The sequence below is a fragment of the Pogona vitticeps genome, chromosome 2, assembly GCF_051106095.1.
Source record: "Pogona vitticeps strain Pit_001003342236 chromosome 2, PviZW2.1, whole genome shotgun sequence".
In the NCBI taxonomy this organism is placed as follows: Eukaryota; Metazoa; Chordata; class Lepidosauria; order Squamata; family Agamidae; genus Pogona; species Pogona vitticeps.
This window is the reverse complement of record NC_135784.1, coordinates 65643758-65668067: the sequence shown is the minus strand read 5'-3', so window position 1 is coordinate 65668067 and position 24310 is coordinate 65643758. Positions and strand designations below refer to the sequence as shown.

The 24310-nt window shown below is 43.0% G+C and overlaps 1 protein-coding gene and 1 long non-coding RNA gene across 3 annotated transcripts in view; one reads left to right on the top strand and one right to left on the bottom strand.

Annotated features, from left to right (window-relative positions):
- Positions 1-24310, bottom strand: part of IL17RD (interleukin 17 receptor D) — a 72902-nt gene that overhangs the window by 33158 nt on the left and 15434 nt on the right. The window lies entirely within an intron of this gene.
- On the top strand, positions 454-11571 carry LOC144586695 (uncharacterized). Its single transcript, XR_013541656.1, has 2 exons — positions 454-7714; positions 8287-11571. It is a non-coding gene; the product is annotated as an uncharacterized LOC144586695 (long non-coding RNA).

Below are 24310 nucleotides of genomic sequence, written 5' to 3'. Positions count from 1 at the left end.
CATTTTTGACCCTTTTATGACACACTTAATTTTGCAAAAATTGACTTCGCAAAGCCATTGAAACGTATTGAGTCAGCTACAATACATTCCAATGGAGGATACATTGTATCGTTTAACGATGTTTCCTATGGGTTTTTTCGCTTAAGGACGGCAATCCGTGCCTATTGGAACGGATTAACCGGTTTCCAATGCATCTCTATGGGAAATGGTGTTTCGCATAAAGTTTTTTTCGCATAAGGTTTTTTTTTTTGGAACCAATTAAAAACGTTATGCGAGGCACCACTGTATGTACAAAAACTAGAGTTAAAAGGTCAATACACTTATACTGACTGTATCTATGATTCAGCTAACAAAATAAAATCAGGGCCCAACTAAAAGCCACAGACAGCACACATGCAGTAGCCCTACACCAAATAAAGCTAAACACAGTATTATTAGTGCTAGAGGTGGGCAAACTTCACCCAGAAAATGAGAGCTTTTCATTCACCTATTGTTCCTCTCTTCCTCCCAGCTTAGTCTTTGGCTTCTTTTCTATGGGAAATGCACCATCTTCTCCTAATCCTCCCTCCTACAAAGCAAGCCTACAGGCTTAATGTAGACGTTCACACTATCTAGGATCTTGCTCTGCAACCAATTGTTTCTTGAGTATCTTTGCAACATAAACATGAGCAATGAAGATCATGGTGGATACCTGAGTTGCAGCCGTAACTGTGATCAGCTTCTTGCACTGGAAGACAGGTGGAGTCTTCCCAGTGCAAGAGATGGGCCGCCAAAGGAGTTGTGTGACTTATCAAAATATTTGCCCAGGTAGCATATGGTAGCCTCTAGAGAAGGGATATTGTATTAATCTCCTAGGAGACAAATACAAATATCTCCAGAATTGGTAGCCAGGCCCATTTGATTCCCCCCTCCCCCCGAACCAGGTCATCCACTTATCACTTGTAACAGAAGTAGCCTGGCTGGGGTTTCCCTGCCTCCCTCTGCCACTGACCACTCTGCCAAGGAAGCAAGATAAAAAGTCTGCCCACTCAGCTGCTGAGTAGTCAGCAGTGGAGAGAGATAGGGAAGCCCCAGCCGGGCGATTGGCACAATGCAAACAAGGATGGCCCCACACGGTCCACCAAAAGCAGTAGGTGGACAGCCTGGTTCGTGGGGGGGGGGAGATCAAATGGGCCCGGCCACTTGTGGTGGAGTTACTCTAGAGATTTCCCATCTCTAGTAGCCTCTTAGCCTTGCTGTTTGAAAAGTTCACAGTCAGGTACTGAACCTGGAATAAAAAGCATATCTTCTGTCACATGGGCGCAGCATCTCTGCCAGTCTTTGATAAAGGTTTCAGAAACTGCAAAAACATGACCACTCCAGATTCGAGTCCAGGCACATTTGCAGGAAGCCAGGTTTGGTAAAGAGTGCTGTGCTTAACAAAAGAATTCTGTATCATCAAAGGCATGCATAAACCTGCAATCTCTACTTGCTAACCTTAGAAGTCAGAGGCAGGTGTAAGGAAAGGAAAACAATGCATATAAGTGTAATTAGCATTTGAGTTTTACCTCTCTTTAAAGAGATCGTAAACTGCTACTTTAGGGATCAAAACAGATACTGTTTAGTACACCCAGTAATCTGTCCTGCTTTCTTTCCATTTGCTTATCTTATCTTTAGCATTAAGCATATCCAGTTTAAAAAGTCTTCCTGGAATAGGAAGGAGACAAAATTACCTCCCAGTAGCCTCCTCTGTTATGAGTAATTCATGCCTTGTTAGCAGATGAAAACCTTTCCAGTCACTTACTCAAAAACAAAAGCACAGGCCAACTCTCCAAGCCTAGGAACCCATTCACTTCATGCTGCAGATGCTTGCACCGCAGAGCGCAAGCTGTGTACCTCACCAGTGGGAAGGTGATCAAAATGCAAGTACCTTAAAATGGATACCTGCTCTGAAAGTAATTCTAAACCTAATAAGCACATGCATTCCTGGGACAAGAGGGGTTACTTACCTGTAACCATGGGTCTTCGAGTGGTCCTCTGTGAATCCACACAAATGGGTTATTCTGCGCCTGCACAGGACCTCTTGGAAATTTCTAGAGCTTAAAGACATGTGATTAGTAGGATGTTTCCCCTGTGGAGCGCATGCTCCACCCGCCTGAAGTCCCCTCAGTTCCCAAAAAGTCAGGCACTGTCAGGAAAATAGAGACGACAACATGATGGACAGAGGGGGGGGGACGGGTGGGATGTGTGGATTCACAGAGGACCACTTGAAGACATGATTACAGGTAAGTAATAATTTCTTCTTCATGGTTTCTGTGAATGCACATGAATGGGTGACTAGCAAGCTCACTTACCAGCTGGTAGGATGTCACGTTAAAAAGGCGGTAAGAAGAGCTCTGCCAAAGCTAGCTTCCTTCTTCACTATGACGTCCAGCGAATAGTGAGTCACATATGTTGAGGAGTAGACCAGATAGTTGCTCAACAGATGTTAGAGACATCTTTACTGTGAAGAAAGGTGGTAGAGACAGAGGCAGCCCTGGTGAAGTGGGCTTTAACAGTTTCTGGTGGGGGTTTCCCTGCCAGTTCATAGGACAAGGTGATTGCCTGAACTATCCACCTTGATAAAGTTTTTGAGGAAGCTGGAGAACCTTTGCGAGGACTGCGATAACAGATGAACAGACAAGATTTCCTAAAAGATCTAGTCCTGTCAACATAAAAAGTGAGAGAGCGTCTGACATCTAGAGTGTGCAATATGTGCTCTAGATCCGATGCTGGAGATGGAAAAAGAGAAGGGAGGACCAAAAGTTGGTTGAGATGGAATTCCGACATGACGGTAGGTAGAAAGGAGACATCTGGATATAGGGTAGCCTTGTCAGAGTGAAACTGGAGGTATGGTGCATCAACTCAGAGCTGCTAGCTTGCCTGGCTGATGTAATGGCAACAAGAAAGTTTTGAGGGAAGGAAGTTTGAAATTGGTACTGGCTAGTGGTTCGAAAGGAGGGTGAGTAAGAGCATTGAGGATTGTCTGGAGAGACCATTGCGGAAGTGGTAGAAGCTGAGGAGGACGAATGTTTTGTAGGCCCCTAAGAAATCTCTTCAAAGTAGGGTGAGAGAAAAGTTGAGCAGAATCAGACTCAGGTGGCTGATGTGCTACAATAGCAGAAATATACACCTTAAAGGTGGAATGTGACAGACCAAGATGAAAAAGATGGAGAAGGAATGTAAGGAGCGTCTCGAGGGAGATAGGTGCTGTTGAGAGTCTCTTGGAAGCAGTCCTCCATTTATAGCGGTAGAGAAGTTGAGTGGAAGGCTTTCTAGCCTTATCCAAAACAGCTGCTATGGAAGGTGAATCCTCCATGCGGTGAGATGGAGAAACTCTAGGTCTGGGTGGTACAGTGGACCCTCTACTTAAGGAATTAATCCGTATTGGAATGGTGGCTGTAAGTCGAAAAGTCTGTAGGTCGAATCTCCATTGACCTCCAATGCATTGAAATCTGATTAATCCCACAACTGGCAGTTTTTATTCTATTTTTGTTCCATTTTGGTTTTTTTCTGGTCTGTAGGTCAATTCTCTGGCTGCAAGTCGAATCTAAATTTTGCAGCCAGAGAAGTCTGTAACTCGAAAAGTCTGTAAATCGAGCCGTCTGTAAGTCAAGGGTCCGCTGTAGATCCTGCCATTGTCCTGAGTTAGCAGGTGTGGGAGGCAAGGAAGATGAAAGAGATCTGTCGAGATCATTCTTAGGTGGGTGAACCAAGGTTGACGCGGCCACCAAGAATGGCATGGGAGTGAAACTGTTGGAGCCTGACCACTGTCCTTTGAATGAGTGGAATGGGAGGAAAAAGGTAAAGGAGACCGGTTCCCCAGTTGACCATGAAGGTGTCTCCTAGGGAGTTCATGCCCTTTCCTGCTCTGGAACAATATTGGATGCATTTGGCATTTTCTTGTGTGGCAAAGACATAGAGAGTAGGAGCATCCCAACGTTGGCAGATTTGGGCAAAAACGGCGGCATCCAAGACCCGTTTGTGGGTTCAAGTAGTGAGGCGACTGAAGTAGTCTGCTATGAAGTTGTCGTGAGTGGCAACGTGGGCTGCAACAGGAAAGACATGGTGGGTGTAACACCACTCCCAGAGGTGGATTGTGAGGTAGAGGGGAGAGAGGGAGTACTTGCTTCCTTGTTCGTTTACATAGTACAGTGGTGCCCCGCATAGCAACGATAATCCGTTCCAAAAAAATCGTCGCTATGTGGATTTGTCGCTATGCGGGGCAAAAAAGCCCATAGGAACGCATTAAAACACATTTAATGCGTTCCTATGGGCACAAAACTCACCGTTATGCAGAAATCTTCCATGCGGCCACCATTTTCGCTGCCCAGTAAGCGAGGAAAGTGTGCGAAAACACAGCGGGCGGCCATTTTCTTCACCCGGCGGCCATTTTGGAACCGCCAATCAGCTTTTCTTAAAACATTGTTATGCGATAATCGGTAAGCGAAATGCTTACTGATCATCACAAAGCGATGTTTTCCCATTTGCGATCGCAAAAACTCAATCGCTATGCGGGTTCATCGTTAAACGAATCGCTCGTTAAGCGGGGCACCACTGATGATGGCTAGAAGTTCGAGATGGTTGATGTGTAAGGTTTGTTCTCTTTTTGTCCACAGGGCATAGATTCTGTGGCCTTGACAATGAGTGCCTCATCCAGTGGGGCTGGCATCAGTGGTAATCTGGATTGTGAGCTGGAGTGGAGCGAATGGACGCCCGACTGTAAGATATGAGAGGAAGGTCTACCAGGTAAGTTGGTGAGCTGATTCTGGAGAAACTGTTAACAGTTTGGAAAGGGGGTCGATCATTGGGTCGAATAGGGAAAGGTACCAGGCTTGGACGGATCTCAATTTGAGCCTGGCAAGTTGGATAACCGATGTAGTTGAGACCATGAGGCCGAGAAGATGCTGAGCCCAATGTGCTGAGACTGAAGCAGGGGGACGGAAGGGCTTTATTGCAGTTTTTAGTTTGGTTATTTGCTCCTGGGGAAGGAAAGCCCTGGCCAGAGATGCGTCGAGGTGGGCCCCGATATAGTCTGCGGTTTGAGATGGCTGTAGCCAAGATTTGGGGAAGCTGACCTTGAGCCCAAGGAGAGAGTGAAGCGAGTGTCTCTTAGGGTACCTTGGTAAGAGTTCGATACAATTAGCCAATTGTCTATATAGGGAAAGTTGCCTAGGCTGTGTAGGCGGAGATGTGCAGCAACTGGTGCAAGGCACTTCGTGAAGGTCCGTGGAGCAGTGGAAACGCTGAATGGAAGAGAACAAAACTGATAGGTGCTGCCTTCAAAGCAGAAGCGGAAGTACCTGTGGTGACGTGGTTGGATGGAAGTGTGAAAGTGAGTGTCTTGAAGGTCTATCAAAACAAACCAGTCTCCCTGGGAAAGGAGAGGAATAACAGTATTGAGTGTAACCATTCTGAAGCATCTGGGCTGGATGTATCTCTTGAGGTGTCTGAGATCGAGGATGGGACGGAGGCCTCCGTCTCGTTTTGGAACTGTAAAGTAACAGGAATAGAAACCAGTGTGAAGATTGTGGTTCGGAACTCTGAGGATGGCTTGTTTCTGAAGGTGAAGCAAGATTTTGTCTTGGAGAGCAGGTGAGTATGGAGTATGCTTGACATGTCCGATGGGTGGAAGTTCTTTGAATTCGAGAAGATAGCCGTAGTGAATGATAGACAATACCCAATGGTCCTTTGTGATGCAAGACCAAGAGCGGAAGAAAGGGTGAAGACAAGTTTGAAAAGAAGTGTGAAGGCTGACCTCAGGCTCAAGAGAGTCAAAGATGTTGCTTGCCCTTTTTCTGAGGATGGCAAAAGGGCTGATGCTGAGCCTGAAGCTGAAAGGTGGAGGAAGCTGAAAAGACCAGCTCCATCAAAGGGAGGTCTTCTATGCAAGACCTGCTGTTGTCTATGATGCCAGCTGAATGAAGCCAGGCATGTCCTCTAAGTGTGACCGCAGTAACTATAGCCTTGGAGGTAGCATCTGCGGTGTGACGAGCAGCTATTTGTTGTTGTTTTGCCAAGGTGGATGCCTCTAGATGGACATTAAGAGCTCCAGCCCTGGAGTCCTCAGGAGAAGTCTGTAATATTGGGAGGACTTTGTTCCAGAGTTGCCTATGGTAGGCACCCATAACAGCCTGGTAGTTACTGACTCTCGTGATAAAAGATGTTAAAGAGTGGGTTAACACTGGGTTAACACTGACCCAGAACATCTAACTTTCTGCCCTCTCTATTTGTTGGAGCTACTGATGATTTATTGCAAGCTCAGGATTAATTTGATTCCACAATGACTGAAATGGGTATCAGATGCTTTACAAGAAAAGATGTATCTGAACCATGAGTTTTATAGTGGTTTTCCACTTGTCTGGATCTCTGAAGGGAGGACAGTGGCTTATCCCAAGGCAAGCATAGCTGGTATGAAAGTCAGGCTAAGTGGTGATTTTATACTGGTTGATGTCATTGAATACTAAATCCTGTTTTGGAGGTGGAGGCTGTCCAACCTCAAACTCAAGGGATTTGGCCATGCAGAGTACAAGTTGAGAATAGGACGTAAAGTCCTCCAAAGGTGGAGGAGGGTGATTATCCACCACATCGGAATCGGGAGTAGGCAAATTGGAGGGTGACTCCTGACAGATTTCCGAAGGGGGATTGTGAGTCTCAGAACCAGCGGATTGGGAATAGGGTGACCATTGTCGAGGTCTAGATGCCGAGGTCCTGGATGTAGCAACTGGAAGAGTTGACAACCTTCTGTCGGTGTCAGATGAAGGGGGGGAGGACCCTTATAGGTGGTAGTGACCTGAAGAGATGCAGAAACTGGTATAGAAGATGTGTGGGAGTGTTTGGAGACAGGTTGCTCTGTTGAACACAAAGAAGTGCGTTTGAGGGTTGATTTGGCATGCAGAGGAACTGTCTGAGAAGGTTGAGGTTTGGATGTATGAGCTCGATGTCGATGTCAGGGTGGAGATGGTGACGGTGAAGGTTCAAGTGGATAAGTGAATGTGTACCAAACCCTCTTTGGCTCATCGTAATAGGACGACCTGGCATGTGGGTCGATATCAGGTCTGTGATACCAGTACTGGTCATATTCAACAAAATACAGATCCCGATAGTCTGATGGGAGGTGATATCGAGAAGGCTCTTGGAAGTAGTACAACTCCCAATGTGGAGGATCTTGAAAGTCAGGTGAAAGATGACGTTTCTTTGATACATGCTTGTGAGGAGGAGACCGGTGTGGCGAAGACTCTGAGTTGGACAACTGAACCATAATTGTCCACCCTGAAGATGCAGGGCTAGAATGGGCCGAGGCCAGGCTGGAGAGGGCATCAGCCACTGAAGGGCCAATACTAGGCGAAAGGCTCACCACAGAAACCGGAGCCTGGCCAGGAGGTAGCGGGAGTGGATCTTCCACTTCCGAAATGAGTCGGGAACCTCTCTAGAGGATTCTGCCAAAACCGGTGAAGGGAGGTCTGGTTGAGGTTGAACAAGTTGAGTAGGCTTGGATGGTTTTTTGGTCTTTTTCAATGTACCCTTGTCTTTCTTTCTTTTAGGTGACTAGCCCCAAGATCGTGTTGAGGAAGGCTTCAATGCCAGTGTTGACTTTGACCTTGAGGAGGATTTAGGATGCTCCCTTGGCTTAGGAGATGGAGTGGTCAGGCTCGACACCGAGCGAGGCAATTCCTGCCGAGGGACAGGAGCCGAGGTAGGTTCCATCAAAGCTGTTGGTGGTTTAAGGGATTTCTCCCAGAGAAACGATAGGAGATGTTGCAGACAGGGCTTGAGGGCAGTTTGGTGAGTTTTTAACACTCTGGGCAGGAATGTGTTTGGTGTTGCTCCCCGAGGCAGCGGTCATGGCCATCTGAAAGCAGAATTTAATTTGCGCTCAACACTCACTGCTTAAAAGGACTGGGGGGGAATAAAACAGGGGAGCGGGAAGATAGGGAAGGGGGGGAAACAGGGGGGAAAGAAACAAAAGTAAAAAGAAATGATGGGGAGAATTTCAAAACAAAAGAGAACTCTTGGGGAAATGTCAATGAAATAGAATGAAAAAGCCTAAACAGGCAGCAAGAAAAAACAGCTATCGTGATCAGAAATTGCTCTAGTCATTGAGATAGGTCTGACCTAAGCGGTGACTAAAAGGAATTGAGGGGACTTTAGGCAGGCAGAGCATGCGCTCCATGGGAGGCTGTCCTACTAATCCCATGTCTTTAAGCTCTAGAAACTTCTGAGAGGTCCTGCACAGGCGCAGAATAACCCATTTGTGTGCATTCACAGAGGCCACGAAGAAGAAAGAGAAAATGCAAAGCCACCTGTTTCTGCACGTACTGCAGCTCCTCCAAGACGCCACACTTACACGCTATAAAATGTCGTTCCTATTCAGTACAAGGGCCTATTCTTTTAATCCCTTCTGTATTTTATGCTTGAAGGCCAGTGTTGACTCTGTACATAGGTTTGCTGGACTTGAGTGAAATGCTGGCCCTATGCAAACAATATAGCAGCTTAGCTTGCCAATAGCTTGATGCAGAAAAGCAAAAAGCAAACTGTTTCAGATGGGATGAAAGAGTGGAAAGAGGGTTCATAAAGCAGGAATTGTGAATAATAAGACTTTTTAAAAAAACCTTAGTCCTGCTTTGGAGTGGGGAGAGCATCTCTGGAACAGTAAAGAATCTCTGAAGGAGCAGGCATGTGAAAAGACGCAAGAACTGAGCACACACCCATCTTACACAACAAGCTTTTCTGGGACAGCTCTTGTCACACTTCTCTGAAGAACACATGAACAGGCCGTGAAGGCAGGAGAGCTATCCTGGCCTGAGCAATCCCCTTGTCCCTCACATCAAGTAAAGAGTTCTGGACTGGGGAAAAAATTTAAACTCCCAGCATGTGCATTCTGCCAGCTACACCATGCCCAGAAGTGGCTATAAACAACAATTTTTAAAAAACTAAAGGGAAAACACTTTTAGTTCAGCATTTTTCTTGTTTTGATCGAGGAGCAAGTCTTGGTATAAAAACAGACTTATTTTTTGACAAAATAGCACTTTTTTATTTCAAAGGGTCTTTTGTGGAGGCAAAAAGCTATAAGCAGCCCATGGGCCATCATTTGCTCATTTATGCCTTTAACCAAGCTGCCTCAACCTCAGCTTGCCAAGATGTTTTGGTAATGAACTCCCATCAGCACAAACCAGCATGGTCATTGGTCACTACACCAAAATATCTAGAGAGACTCTGGTTGGGATAGGTCGTAGTAAGCATTACTCTTTTTTTTTTAAAAAAAAAATGCTTGCTACGTTAAACTGTTTGCGTAAGATTAATTTTATTTATACATTTTAATTTGCATAGGAATATTTTTCATATGTTCTTAATCATTAGTGTTTTGTAACAGAAAACGTTCTAAATGCATAAATTATGCATATTAACCACAGTTACATTTGCATGCACACTTGTGTGTACTAATTGTATGTACACAACTAGTTGTATTGATTGGCTGGTTGGTTGATTGTGCTAATATCCTGCCCATCTAGTGGCAAGCAACTGCAGTACTCTGGGCAGTTTACAAAAGAACATATAACACAGCTTTCAACGCAATATAACACATAAATATAACAGAACACACACCATAAACATAAGATCACAGATTATGACAGGACAACAACTGAAAATTGCACAGAATGGTTCGGGATGTCTCTCATGTGGGGATGACGGACTTGAATTCCTATTTGAATAGCACGGTTTTCACCTGCTTCCTGATGGACAGCAGGGAGAGACCTTGGTGTACATCAGCGGGCAGTGAGTTCCATAATGTTGCAGCCATCACTGAGAAGGCCCAATTGGTCATTTTCTGGGTCTCCTTCAGAGTAGCCACCTGCAACAATATAGCCTTAGATGATTGGACAGCCATGGGTAGCAGATCTTAGAGAGAGATGCTCCAAAAAATAATGAGGTCCCAAACCATTTGCACTTGCTGCAACTTTCATATAGGCTTCAAAGGCAGGTCAATATAGAGAGCACTGCTGTAATTGATCCTCGAGACTGCCAATGTATGAATAAGTGTGGGCAGGGATTTCCTGCTCAGATAAGGCTGCCACAACTCAATCTGCTAAAAATGAAAAACGGTAGACCTGGCCATAGCAGAGATTTGCCTCTCCATAGAAACTGCTGAATCCAGGACTGCTCCCAAGATGCAGAACTGGTCCTTAAGGAGAATGTGACCCTATTCAGACCAGGCAAAACAACCCCTAGCTGTTCAGAATTCCATCCCAACAACAAGATCTCTGTCTTGTCAAGATACAATATATAGTTCTGCCCCATCTCTTATGGCCAGTTCTTGAAACATATTTGAATGTGAAAACAAAAATGTAAACATGGTAGCCATGCATTCCAATAGGACCTTTGCCTCAATGGAAAGGAAGCTGCTGCTAGCAATTTTAAGAAGAGTTCGCTGGAACTAGCTCTAAACTCTCTTGGAAGTTAGTCCCATTTCAAATCATATAATTATATTTGGACAATTGATTATCAAAAATAGTATTTCATCATTTAAAAATTGTACTAAGATGAAGGAGCCAGGTATTCACCTATTAACCTGTGCATAAACAACCCAAGCAGAAGTTGTACTAACGAATTAGGAGTTTAGATGGACTAATTGCCACACTAAATCAGCAACTATCCATTATGGTCACTTCCCTTATAAGCTTTGAACTTGAAACCATATTACTTTGTCCCAGAAGCATATGACTTTAATAAAACACCTACAGACACATGGCTCAAAAAGCAAACTACCTAACAGCTATACTATTTAATTAGCTCACAATTAAGACCTGTTTCAGATACATCTTGCCTCAACTATAAATATAAATGTATTGCCTCAGGACTACACAGCCTGTCAATTACCCACTACTATTTGTTGAACTTATGGGTTTCCCTTCCCTGAAGCTTTTTCTATTAAAAAATCCTTTGGTCTACACACCAGAACCAAGAATTAACATCAAATAGTTTAATGACCCCAAGTTTCCTTGAGTGGGAAACAGAACTGGACAAGTGATAAGGTACTGCTGGCATATTAAATGCTGAGATCTTAACAACGAATGCTTATATGCAATAGTGCAGTTTAGAGCTTCTGTAAAAGTAAGTATGTAAACAGTGTAGAAATCCTTTGTAAAGTCTTGTAAAGGAAACAGATTCTGTTTTATGAAGACCAGCTCTAGAGTCAAAGATGAGTATTCAGCTTTTATAATCTGTGCTAGAATTAGCCAAAATCCAGTTACAGTACTTAAATCATGTTACAAAATCCAGTGTAAGGGAGATGATGTCACCAGCAGGGACAAACTGCAACTAATACTGTATCTGTTTTGATCCTGGGGTTCAAATGATTCACACACAATGAGCATGATTGTGTACAAGTCACATAAGCCACAGGATCAAAGCAGGAACCCTTTAATCAGTGGCAGTTTCCCTCTGATGGTGATATCATCTCTCTTAGGTCAAGAAAATTTACAAAACAGGGTTCTAGCCATGAAATTACAGAGGAGCGTTAAGGAAATATAAAGACATTTACAGAATCACAAACTAACAGAGGAAAAAACACAAATTATACTTTATTACAGCAGTGTTAAATTCCTTGGTTTTTCTGCTCATGAGTCAAGGTCAGTATGTCTGTCTAAAAACTGTAACCTCTATCAGGTGTTTACAGGTGGTAGTACCCTTATGTAGACAGAGCCTTAAATCCAAGTCTAAAAATAAAATACTGTATCCAAAACTGAAACCAAACATCGATTCTGGGCCCAAAGATGCTAAGCAATGTTCATTTTAAATTTCTGAAATACAAAATTAACAACAAATTCATGTCCAAAGCCAGTAACAGGAACCAAATCCAGCATTCAGATACATCTTGCCTCAAAAAAATCTTGCCTCGGCATGTTTTTTCTCATGCGGGAAGCCTTTCTTCCTCCTCTAAATCTCTTGTGCCTTCTTCAGATCTGCTCTGGAGAATTTCCCATACAGTTTTGGAGTGCAAGGGACATTAAAGGGAACAGAGGTAATTACTGTCTCCCCAGTCTCCTGATGGAGACTCCATTCTTCACTTCTCCATTGCCAAGACAAGGTAGTACTCCCTAGACAAACCTTTTTAGGGCTGGGAACAGGGTAGCCCTGACAGTTACCGTATTTGCCGGCGTACAAAGCGACTGGCTGTATATGACGACCCCCCCCCCAACATTTCCACTCAAAATATAGAGTGGATGGCTCTGCGGCGGCGGCGGCACCAGCTGCCCGGGCCCACCTTGGAAGTTCATGGCCGGCAGGGAGGAGAGTGAGGAAGAGGGGAAGCGGTGGGACGGGTGGCGGGCGAGCGAGCGCGCAGCTGGCTCAGTGGCGAGAGGACGAGGAAGAGGGGAAGCAGCTGGGCGGGCGGCGGTCAGAGGAGGAGGAAGAAGGGAAGCGGCCAGGCGGGGGCGGGTGAGCGTGCACGCAGCTGGCTCAGCGGCGAGAGAACGAGGAAGAGGGGAAGTGGCTGGATGGCGGTGGCGAGGAAAAGGAAGAGGGGAAGTGGCCGGGTGGGTGGTGGGCAAGCGAGAGCACTGCTGGCTCAGCGGCACGGGGCAGTGGGCAGCCCGGCCGTGGGCTCTGGCCGCTCAGGCATGGACGGCTCTGCTTCCCTCCATTCATCTGGACCAACTGCATGCCTGCCCGCCTGCCTTCCTCCCCCGCCAGCGCGGCCCCGCATCACTCACTCAACAGCAGCGGCTCCTTCCTGGCCCAAATGAAGTGCACCCAGCATACAAGACAACCCCCCCCCCACTTGGAGGCATTTTTTTGGGGCCAAAAAAGTCATCTTGTACACTGGCAAATACAGTAACTGTTGATTCAGAATCGTTGAATGTTGTGAAAAAGACAGGCCACACTAACTAGTGTGCCTAAAAATTCCTTCACATTCCTGCTTGCAAATCTCAAAAAAAAGTATTTCCCTACATTAATTGTAAGAAATACATCAGCAGAAGAGTCTGCTTAAGAGATTCTTATGTTGTTTATATTCCAAGGGGCGGGCGGGGGGGGTAGATCTCCAGAATCTTAATTCACACCTATTCATACCCCCACATGAAGTGTGTCATAGAGAATAGCTCTTAGTTTCGTTAAGCAAGACAAACCAAGTGATACGATATCTATATTATATGATCATAAAGGGCATTGTTTCAAGAGCTTGCTTATTTTCTTCCCTCTAATTTGTCATGGGCAGCATGCAAAGGAGCCCTATGTTGCAGGCCTAGTCTTTTATATTTGAAAATTATTTTACATTTCCCATATGCATTTGAAATTATGCAAATTCTACAGTAGCCTATAAATCATCATGATCCATGTATATTCCTTCTTTCTACGGATCCTGTGCTTGTTCTTAGCTCACAGGATTTAACTGTTATACTGTATCTTGATCCAGATCTCATTTGCATTCAACATAATGAGAAAGTTTACACATGAATGATACCAGATTTATACCAAGAGCTCAAGAAACACACTTGCTTACACCTGAAGCAGGTGTGAGAAATGAGAGACCCTCCAGATGGTGTCGGACTGCAACACCTATCATCTGCCCCACTGGCAACAACATAACATGCCCACGGGTTTCCAACCCCATGTGGTGCTTCACTAGAAGAAACCGGACTAGGAAGTGTGGGTTTATCATACTTGCGTGCCTTTTTCGACAATACAGGAAGATCCTGAAGTTGCAATAGAATGAGTTCCTCTCAAAAGAAAATGTTGGTTGTACAAGATATTTTTATAAATATTTCAACAGTTTGGGTTACACTTCATGTAGCATTAGGGGGCTGTAATCATGTGGACAGGCACTGACATGTACTATCAATTTTAACATCGGCACAAGACACACTGATCCATGCCTAAACAAATTACAGACTGGGCCATGGAGGTAGGAAATCACAACCCCGCCCCCATCCCCAGCATAGCTCTGTTCAGCAGACCAAGACAGCAATCACAATTTATTCTTCACGTGTTGTTAATTACCATGCATATGTTCCTAATTTCATACTCCCACAAGGCAAACGAAAGGGAACAATTGGTTTTGACTTCTAACACACAAAGAGAAATAATATTACTTGCAAGTGCGTTTATTGAAACTAAAGGGGTTTAAGCTTGAAATTGTCATGCTCTCTGAGGAGTGTTCAAATGCTTAAAATATCTGATAATGTTGCTTATGTCCACCAAGGTTGTCTTACCTAAAAATACAAGGAAGGGCAGCATAAATTGTTACTCTCCCACACTCTGTGGTAGAACTATATAAAATGTGCAAGCACATTCAAGATTTCAAAACCCATTCCCTTTCCAAATAAGGCTGTTTCCTATATGGTTGACATGTCGTGGGGGGGTGAGGTCCAACTATTACTCTTGTTACTAAATAGGCATCTTAATACATAAGAACTTGTAACAATAATCATGTATGCATAAACAACTATTTCCTAAGAGGAAATAATGGCACAGTAACAAATTGCCACTCATTAACCGGGGCTCACACCCAGGAATGCAAACAGCACCTCAATAATGAGTAGCAGTTTGCATGCAAAACCTTAATGAAAAGAGACATCACAAGTAGGATCATGGCCTGTACTTATCTGTAGTGTACACTATTTTAGGACTGTTCCTGCAATCATACTGCCAGAATAAACGTCTGTGTGGGGTTGCAAAACATGGCCCACGAGCTATCCATGCTTCAAAAGCAAAGCAAAGTAAAAAGCTATTTCAGGGCTTCTCAGAGCCTTTGAAAAATGAATCATACCTCCTGCAGGCCTCTAAGGAGTATAACTGGACTCGACAATTTTATGGAGGAAAGGACCTGGTTTAAGGACACAGGAAAGGGCAATCTCCAGGGGTGTGACTAGACATTCATATCCCACTCCCCCCCCCCAGTGGGATTTAGGGGAAAGGATGAGCATGAAATAACATAACAATGAACACAGAGGCAGTGGTGAAGAGGTGTTCCATTGGTCAAGGACTGGAATCACACATTTGAAAGTCACTGATAAAGTTCTAAGATACTGATACTCAAACAAATAGGGCTGTCAAAAACATATAATAAATAAGGGAATCATTAAACAGTTTCAAATATTATTTGATCATCGAAGCAATATTGTGAACAAATATCAGGCCCAATGTGTCCCAGAATATGCAGAAAGAACTAAACATCTAGATAAGGAATGGAGCCACCTCTCTGATGTCCCCCCCCCAACCCACCCTGCTTCCAATCAGTTCGGGAGTGAAATTCAGGATTGGAGCAAAATTTTCTGTTCTGTTCAGGGAAGAACCAATTCTGTGAACAACACAGGGATTTTAAAATCCAGACTAGTGTATATGGCTGGAAGGGGGAAAACACATTTTTCATTTTTACAGTCCTGCCTTTTGTGTTAAACCAAGAAGAAATGAGTGACCCAAGACTACCACTACATTACGCATGTGTCCAAAGTTGAATCCAAGGTTCAAATAGCATCTACTCTTACAGTAGTTTGGCTCAGATAAAATCCATATTCCCAGTCTCTAGTCTGCTGCACCCATTCCCATGCTATACCTCTTACCATCTCTTCCCTGCAGAACTAGAAGCAACAGATTGCAAGAAAAAGTATTTCCTAAAATGTGTATGAAAAGCATAACAATCTACTTTCACCTCCCAAATAAAGCTACTTGACTTACTCATTGATATCTCTCATTATTTGGAAGAGGAGTTAAATACAGTGTATTCTACCTGGGGTGTTTTGAGATTATCCCTTCTCCCTTCCCCCAAAGAATCTATAAGATTGCAAAGAAATAACAAGTATGGTAAAGAGTAAGTGCTTACCTTCCAAACCGCCATGGTAACAGAAAACTTTTGGAAGTGCTGAAGCACATTGCATCATGCTATAACCATAAGCATCCAGTAACCTTAATTTAGCTCTCTACTTCTCTAGCACACCAAATCAAAATAATTTTCTTCTGCCTTTCTAAGAGGATTTAGGGAAGAATTTTGGAAATGTTAGCACCTTACTCTTAAACAATTTGTCTTCAGCTAACACCCTGTGTCATCTGGCGTATCTTTTAGTCTCTTCCTTTGGTTTCTTTGTCCTCATGTTAACACAGTTAATGTTTTGACTTCCTGAGAACACAATACAGGCTTCCAGGGAGTAACCATTTTGGCTACCTGATCCTGTCACTAGATACTTCCTTTTGTTTCACATTTCCAGATGCTTCACATTTGTACCCTCTTTCTGAGTTCTCTTGAAGATTACGAATACCTCCTTGCCCACCACCTCAAATCATAAAAAATAAGTATAATGAACATACAGTAGGTTGTTGAAGGTGAATGAGGAGAATTTGCTGAGGAAGATTTTAACTGAACAGACTCCTGTTTGGATTAAGAGAAACTTCCCAGATTATTCTATGTCATGTGCTCTCTCTCTCTCTCTCTCTCTCTCTCTCTCTCTCTCTCTCTGTGTGTGTGTGTGTGTGTGTGTGAGAGAGAGAGAGAGAGAGAGAGAGAGAGAAATCAAGAATTAGTGAAAAACTGTGCAAAGACCAATGTTCAAAGTGTAAAGGTGTAAAGATTTTCAAATGATAAACATTTCTTCTATATGCTTTAGTAACACTGTAGATCCAATTACCTTAAAGCAGTGGTTCCCCAACCTTGGGTAACCCACATGTTCTTGCAGCACAACTCTCAAAAGCCTTTACCATTAGTTGTACTGGGAAAAGTGTCTGTGAACTGCAGTCCAAGAACACCTGGGTAACCCAAGGTTGGGAACCATTGCCTTGAAGAGCTCCAGAGCAGCCTAGTCTAAGAGATTATAAGTACATTTTTAAAGGCATACTGAATAGACACTGCAATTCCAAAACCAAAGAAAACACAAAACTTTTACTGAAAATCTTTATGGTATTAAGATGCTTCCTGGATGAATTAACATGTAACCTGATGTAAAGCCAATGGCGGGCAACATATAGCCTTCCAGAGGCTGGTGGGTTCCAATTCATACAAGCCCTGTTAGCCAAGTGAATCATGAAAGTTGATGAGATCACTAGACGAGCATCAGGCTCCCCAACACAGTGGGTGTTATGTGCACAATCCTGACCTCATGTACTCCCTCTCATTTCTCCCATCATCGTTCCAAGGGAAGACTAGAAGAATTTGTTTCCTTTATCAACAAATTAAAGCTAATAATTATGCCTAAACCTGGACAAAGAATGATTAATGTTAAATATGGTTTACTGACAACTGCAAATGATGATCAATGTATGACAAGTTAATGGTTTTCTCTGAGTCACCTTGAGAGAGGGGCTTGACCTAAAATACAATACATAAACATTTTAAAGGAAGGAAGGAAGGACCTCATTTACTTTCCCAGTTAGAACTATTCACACGTCCTAGGTTCAAACATAAAAACAAACTATGGACCATTGAAATTGGAAGTGGATCCTTCCTGTTTATTCATGAAAGGTGAGACAACAGGGGGAGAGAAGAAGCATACAAGCCAAGGTCGGTGCGTGTAACACAAAAATTATTCTTTAGCATTACGTGTATATAGATCCACTGCAATTAAACAATAGGAATGTTTTCAATTAATCTGACGTGCAACCTCGTCTCTTCAGGCAAGGTTGTAACTCAGAGAATGAACTGTCTTTTCTTTGTCATTTCTTACTAATTTTCAGCAGTTATTCCAAACTGGGAAATACATTGCAGCAAAACAAAAGCACAAGCCCACTAAGTATTTTATTAGGGCAAACACTTCACCCATTAAAATAAACAGGATTTAGAAGCAGCAGAGGGGGCCCCTGTGGATTTAATGCAGATATAGTAAATAGCTTTGCTCAGATGTAATATCAAAGCAGGGAACAGCACCATTTGTAGAGGGCACCTACCACCACCACCACCTCCAGTCTTGACCTACTCCTGTTGAGCGCTAAAATCTGAAGGCAACTTCTGTGCATTTTTCCTTGAACATGAACAAACTCCCAGACAAGGCAGGATTTCTGAGCCTGAGGAGACGTCTGTGCATGTATATCCTCCATCAGATCTTCTTACAGCTGAAGTCAGTAACATTAGGGGTAGAAAAAGGACATGGGATCTTTTGCCCACTCCAGACATTGTGGTTCTTAGCTCAAGTATCACAGCTAAACGAGACTGCTGTGGGTGCCAAGGACATGCACCACGAAGCTCTGTGAACCCACAGAGACTTGAGTGCATGTGTTTTTTTAGCTTCTTTCTGTCATGCCACACAACAACGCAGTTTTGAAATATAGGGAGCATGCACATCAGGGCTCAGAAAAGTAACTTTTCCAAACTGTTTGTATTAGTGAATTACCAAACTCTGTTAGTAGTTCAGTAAACACGGACTAGCCATCGTTTGCTGGGTCAGAAGGGTGCCCTCAAAAACAGAGGCAAACACTTCTATAGCCCTCCTTCAAGATCTCACAGGACACACCCAAGAAAAATGAGCTTCTTTGATTCCAGCATTTTGGGGGCTTGTAACAGGGAGGACACATGGGGAAAGTACCAGAGAACTATAAAAGGCTGGTCTGGGCAGTGATGGGGGCACCTACAGAAAGCTGTTATTTGCAACTAGGGTGACATTCAGCTGGCCAAAGTATGACATACAAGTGCTTCAGCACTCTGCATGAGACAGAGACAGTGCTAGAAATGTCTCCTTAAGAGCAGACACACAAAAAGGTCATTGTGTTGATCCATATCAAATCAGTTATATCAGTTTTAATCTCACCAGGAGCTAAAGGGCCTGTTCAAGATGGAAGTCCTTCCAAAAACAGCTTGCACTGCAGCAGCAATCATTAACAAACAATATTATGTCCCCAAGCAACCTATTCCCCTCATAACCACTGTGACAACTGAGGTTAAATTCAGAATAGAAATACCTAGGGGTGGCAGATGACATCAAAGCTGCAAGGTCAAACCCTGGTTCTCCTGAAACTCTTTCCAGCTCCGCTGCAAGTTAAATTCAGTTAGCAATCTATATCAATCCACATTCCCAACTTTGGGGAAGTTCTTACAGTACCTAAGTGGTACAGTAAGAATTCATCACTTAGGTACTGTTCCAAGAATGAGTCATGTACATGGTCCTCTTCAAGTTTAGATTAACCACAGCTTAGTGTGTTGTCCAAACCCAAAACAGTAGTGAATCTCATAGTATGTGATGTGCAGATAAAATAGCCTGGATGGAAGTCTCAAATGGAGGTCAGCTTCTTTTCAGAAAACGTAGCTGAGACCAACCTGAGAGCAACCGCGGTATGTCAGGTGGGAAGTGTGCACTCAAACACAGAAGTAAACACTTCTCTAGGGCCCCCTTTGTGACTACATTCCATGTGTGAATGTGTTTGTGCTTGAATTTCTCAACACTGTTATTACGGCTGTCCCTCCTGCTTTAATGTGCGTGGAAAAATAAACAAAATAAAAGGTTATTAAATTACAGTTTTACAGTTAAAGGTTTACAAATCTCAGTGTTCTGTACTGCTAAATCTTCTGGGTAGGATTAGATACAAACAGGTTTACGGCAACGACTGGATAAGTAAAGGCTCATAATTAGACTGAACCATAAACAATTCTATCTTTACAGCAGTTTTTGGCAGGATGTACCTCGCAGGGGCCTACTTAAGGACCATACAATTCTAAAAACAAGGTACCACCTGTAACAGAAGGATTAGTCCTAACATCTACACAGCACTTGCTCTCTGAAGTCTTCCATCAGACTCAGGAATGCAGAGCACAATTAAGCGTGTTAAGAAGATGATACTGGTTTCATTTTTCCCCAGGCTTTTGCAAGTGGAGAGGTTATGAATAGCTCTGTCCTGTCACATTTAATTGTTAGACAAGTTGTTTCTGAAGAGAAATCCAAGCTGGTATGTCATTTTAATTCACATAGCTTTAAAAAGGAGAGAGAGAGAGAGAGAGAGAATATGGGGGGAGGGAACTATTACCTTTTAAGCCTGCAACACCCAAAATCGCCTAGCCAACACTACCTGTGACCACACTGGCTGGGAAATTCCAGGGGTTATCATCCACATGCACACTCTAGGTTATAAGCTAATTAGCATGCATCCAATATTTCACTGTCCTGATGCCACTGCTGGAAGGAGAACAAAGAAAATCAAGTCTTACAAAAATAAAATCATTCATTTCCAAAATATTCCAGGAATAAAGGGACATGGTATTTTGATTAGACTACCACTGAAATTCTACACATGTCTACCCAGAAGTCCCTTTCTGCTCATGGGAGCTAACTACTGCAGCCAAAAGCACACTTCTACCAATTCTTGCAGAGAAAGGATAAAGAATTTCAATATTGGCAGTTCCGTTTACTATCCACTTAGGTATAAACACAGGAAGTTAGAGAGGCATAGGAAGCATGGCGCACAGCCCTTGTCTCTGAAAACTTAGCAAGCACCTGGAAGCCGGCCAACAGATGGTTTCAATAGATTCCTCAGGAATGGGAGAAAATGAAGTATGCACATTTTAAGGGAGGGAATGCAAATTCCGTCATTAGTTTTCTTAATACTTATACCATGCTAGAGTTGGAATAGATTTCAGGAAAAAGAATACAAACGATCATGGAGAAATGTAGACTGCAATTGTGTGCTTGGTGTCTTTTAACGCCATTTCCCATAAAGTAATTTCATGATTTGCATTTCTCTCCATCACTGGATAGAGTCTTTCCACAGGTTACCAACCAAAGGCTTGTTTCAGATACATAAAAAACCAAGGAAAATCAGAGATAAGTAAAAAAGCAGCTTTCTAGTAGGTTCTTTTTATACTCTTAATCTAAAACAGGAGTGGGTGAAGTCCTGCTGGCTAACTACATGCAGCACAGTCCAAAAGTCAAAACAGCACCCTGCCCAAATTATTATTTTTCTCCTCAAAATAATTGTGTCTGTCCTCTGAGAAGCATGGTGATAGATGTTTGGGTGGGCCAGAATCCCATGTCACTCCAAGTCCAAAATATCTTTTACAACTTTTGTTAACAAACATTGACCACTAGAGGACACAAGAAAACTTTTTCAGTAAAAACAAAACAAAAGAAAAACAGTACGGGGGTGGGTGAGTTGTACAGGCACCAGAAGAGGCCTTATAAGATCAAGGACTGGGCTATGCAGTTCTCAGACCTCTTCGAGTGGTCCAACCCTCCCCAAAAGAATAAAGGAAATGACTGCCTGAATTTTGAGATTCTCCAATAGAAATTCCAATTTGCATAATCTTAGAACTGGACAGCTGGAAGGCGTCCTATGGATCTTCAAGTCCAGCCCATCAAGGAGGTGCAGTAGGGAATCGAACTTCCAACCTCTGGCTCTGCTACTGAGCTAGTAGTTCCCAAATGTTCCCTTAAGAGGAAATATAGGTACCTGAAGTCCCACATTTCTGGTTCAGCCATCCCCAACCTGCTGTCTTCTGATGTGTTTCACCAGACCTTTCACTCTTCCCAGCCAGCTTTAGCTGCTGGTCCTATATGAGAATAATGCAGGACGCAGTACAATAGATCTTGGAAGTTACAGGTTGAGAAAAACTGATCTGGTTAAAGAAAAGCTGCTGTGCTGAGTGACACACCTACAAAAAAAATTAATACGATGAAACACTGTCTGAAATCCAGTCGTAAGTCACAATTACAGTAGGCTCATGGAATCAGTGGGGATTTGGTAAGACAACATTTATGTGAGTTCCACTGATTCCATGAGCCTCCTCTAATTGTGACTTATTACTGGATTTCAGCCATTGCTCTCCTTTCTTCATCCCAGGAAAGGTCATTTTCCATATTGCATACCAGCAAAGCCAGATTTGTCTCCTCCAGATAGCAGAAGTTCTCAGAAAGCTAATTATTTCATACTCTCATATCTCACACAATTTTAAACGGTGATGATAAAGGCTGAAATCCAGTAGTCAATGACAGTTAGAATAGGCCCCCTGAATCAATGGAATTTCCAAAGCAGTTGACCCACCAAATCCCCACTGATTCAGTGGGCCTACTCTAACTGCAACTGACTACTGGATTTCGGTCCCAGGACAAATCTGAAACTTAGTACACTGCAAACCTCATGTTTTACCACTGAATTATTCTGACCCTTTATCATTACCAAAACCTTACGTGAACTGCTGAATCGTTAGGGCAAACTCTACATGTCCTTTGTTTTGTTTTGCCCAGCTGAGCATGAGATGAGGCTCAGAAATAGTACAGTACTTCAATTTCAAATGGAGTCAGAACAAAGCCCGAGTGCTATTTAATTTTCCATCCATCTGAAAAGTTAGACCAACATATATTGCACTTGACATTTCAGGGAGGAAAAACAGAAGCTGTTTATTATGGACCAGTATGCCAAATGCACACTATTTATTATACAGGACCAACTTAAACTCCACTACTAAGGAAATAATTGATTAGAAAAACGGCCATTTAGAGTTTTGACCTGCTTTGGCTATGTCTCATAAGTTTATCTTCCTGGCAATCTCTTCAGAATGCCTGATTATTCATCTGAAAGTACCTGTGGTTCCCTCTACCAGGTTTTTTTAAAAAACACATTATTTCAGTGTGATCGGTACTACAAGCAGGACACATATTACAAATGTATGCATCTTTGTGTTTAAGTATTCCGTTTGAGTTAAATATCACAGAACAAAGGGTGGAAAAAGTTCCTAGAACAAAACAAAAGATCCCAGAAGAAAACAAAAAGACCCTAATGTACTTTGAAAGGTAATAACAGGCATTTAATGAAGTAAAGTGCCTTCATTACACACTACTCAGTGACTTTGCTGAAATCAGACACTTTTGCCCTAGACCATAAAAGATTGCTGTGATTTGAAATGGAAATATTTCCTGTCCAGTCACTGCCAGGTTTGTTCCCAGAGTGATATAACAGATGACATCCAGTACAATAAATTCTTTTATTAACCATACATTTGAGACTGCTTTAGGGATTTAGCGTGTTCAGTTTCATGCTGAAAAAATGTAATGTTATCCATAGACTGTCAATGTGTGTAACAAAAACAGAGGCACAGGTTATATTACTTTGATCAATGATTTTCGGGGGAGGGAAGGAGGAGATATTTTGGGGGAATTAAGGAGATATTTTTGAAAGCAAACAACAGATCCATAGCTTTAATTTTAAATGAATTCAAAAGGCCCTGATATTAATTTATCTGCTTCTCATCACTGTACTAATATTTTGCTTTGTTTTGTTTCTATTCTACCATTCTCCCAATTACGGGACTCAAAGTAGCTCACAAATTATTAAAAGACATACCAGTTAAAAGCATCATTTAACATGTATAAGTATTAAAGTTATCGGTTAAAACTAGTAAAAAAAACATTTTAAGAACAGATTAAAGCATATAAAATATGCAGCATGCCAAAATTAAAACTCTTCACTGCCCAATTAGCCATTAAAAGCCTACATAAAAATATGATCTTCATCTATCATAGAATCATACAATAATTGAATTGGAAGGGGTCTATAAGGCCATCAGGTCCAGCCCCCTGCTCAATGCAGGAAATCCAAATCAAAGCAGATCTGAAACATGGTTGTCCAGTATTCTCTTGAATGCCTCCAGTGTTGGAGCACTCACCACCTCCCAGGGTAACTGGTTCCATTGTCATGCTGCTCTAACGGTTAAGAGGTTTTTCCTGATATCCAGCAAATCTGGGTTCCTGTAGCTTCAGCCTATTATTACATGTCCTGCACTCAGGGATGACAGAGTACAGATCCTGCCCCTCCCCTGTATGTCTACCTTTCAAGTAATTGAAAAGTGCTAACATGTCTCCCCTCAGCCTTCTTTTCTCAAGGCTAAACATGCCCAGTTCTTTCAGTCTTTCCTCACAAGGCTTGATTTCTAGTCACCTGATCCTCCTTGTTGCCCTTCTCTGAACTTGTTCCAATTTGCCACCATCCTTCTTAAAGTGTGGTTTCCATAACTGGACACAGTAATCTATATGAAGCTTAGATAAAGGTAAAGGTTCCCCTTGACATTTAGTCCACTCGTGTCCAACTCTAGGGCGCGGTACTCATCCCCATCTCCAAGCCATAGAGCCAGCGTTTGTACATAGACAGTTTCTGTGGTCATGTGGCCAGCGCGACTAGACACGGAACACTGTTACCTTCCCACCGTGGTGGTACCTATTTATCTACTCGCATTTTTAAATACTTTCGAACTGCTAAGTTGGCAGGAGCTGGGACAAGCGACAGGAGCTCACTCCGTCACGTGGATTCAATCTTACAACTGCAGGTCCTACAACCTTGTAGCAGAGAAGCGTCTGCTGTTTAAACCGCAGCGCCACCACATGCCTAT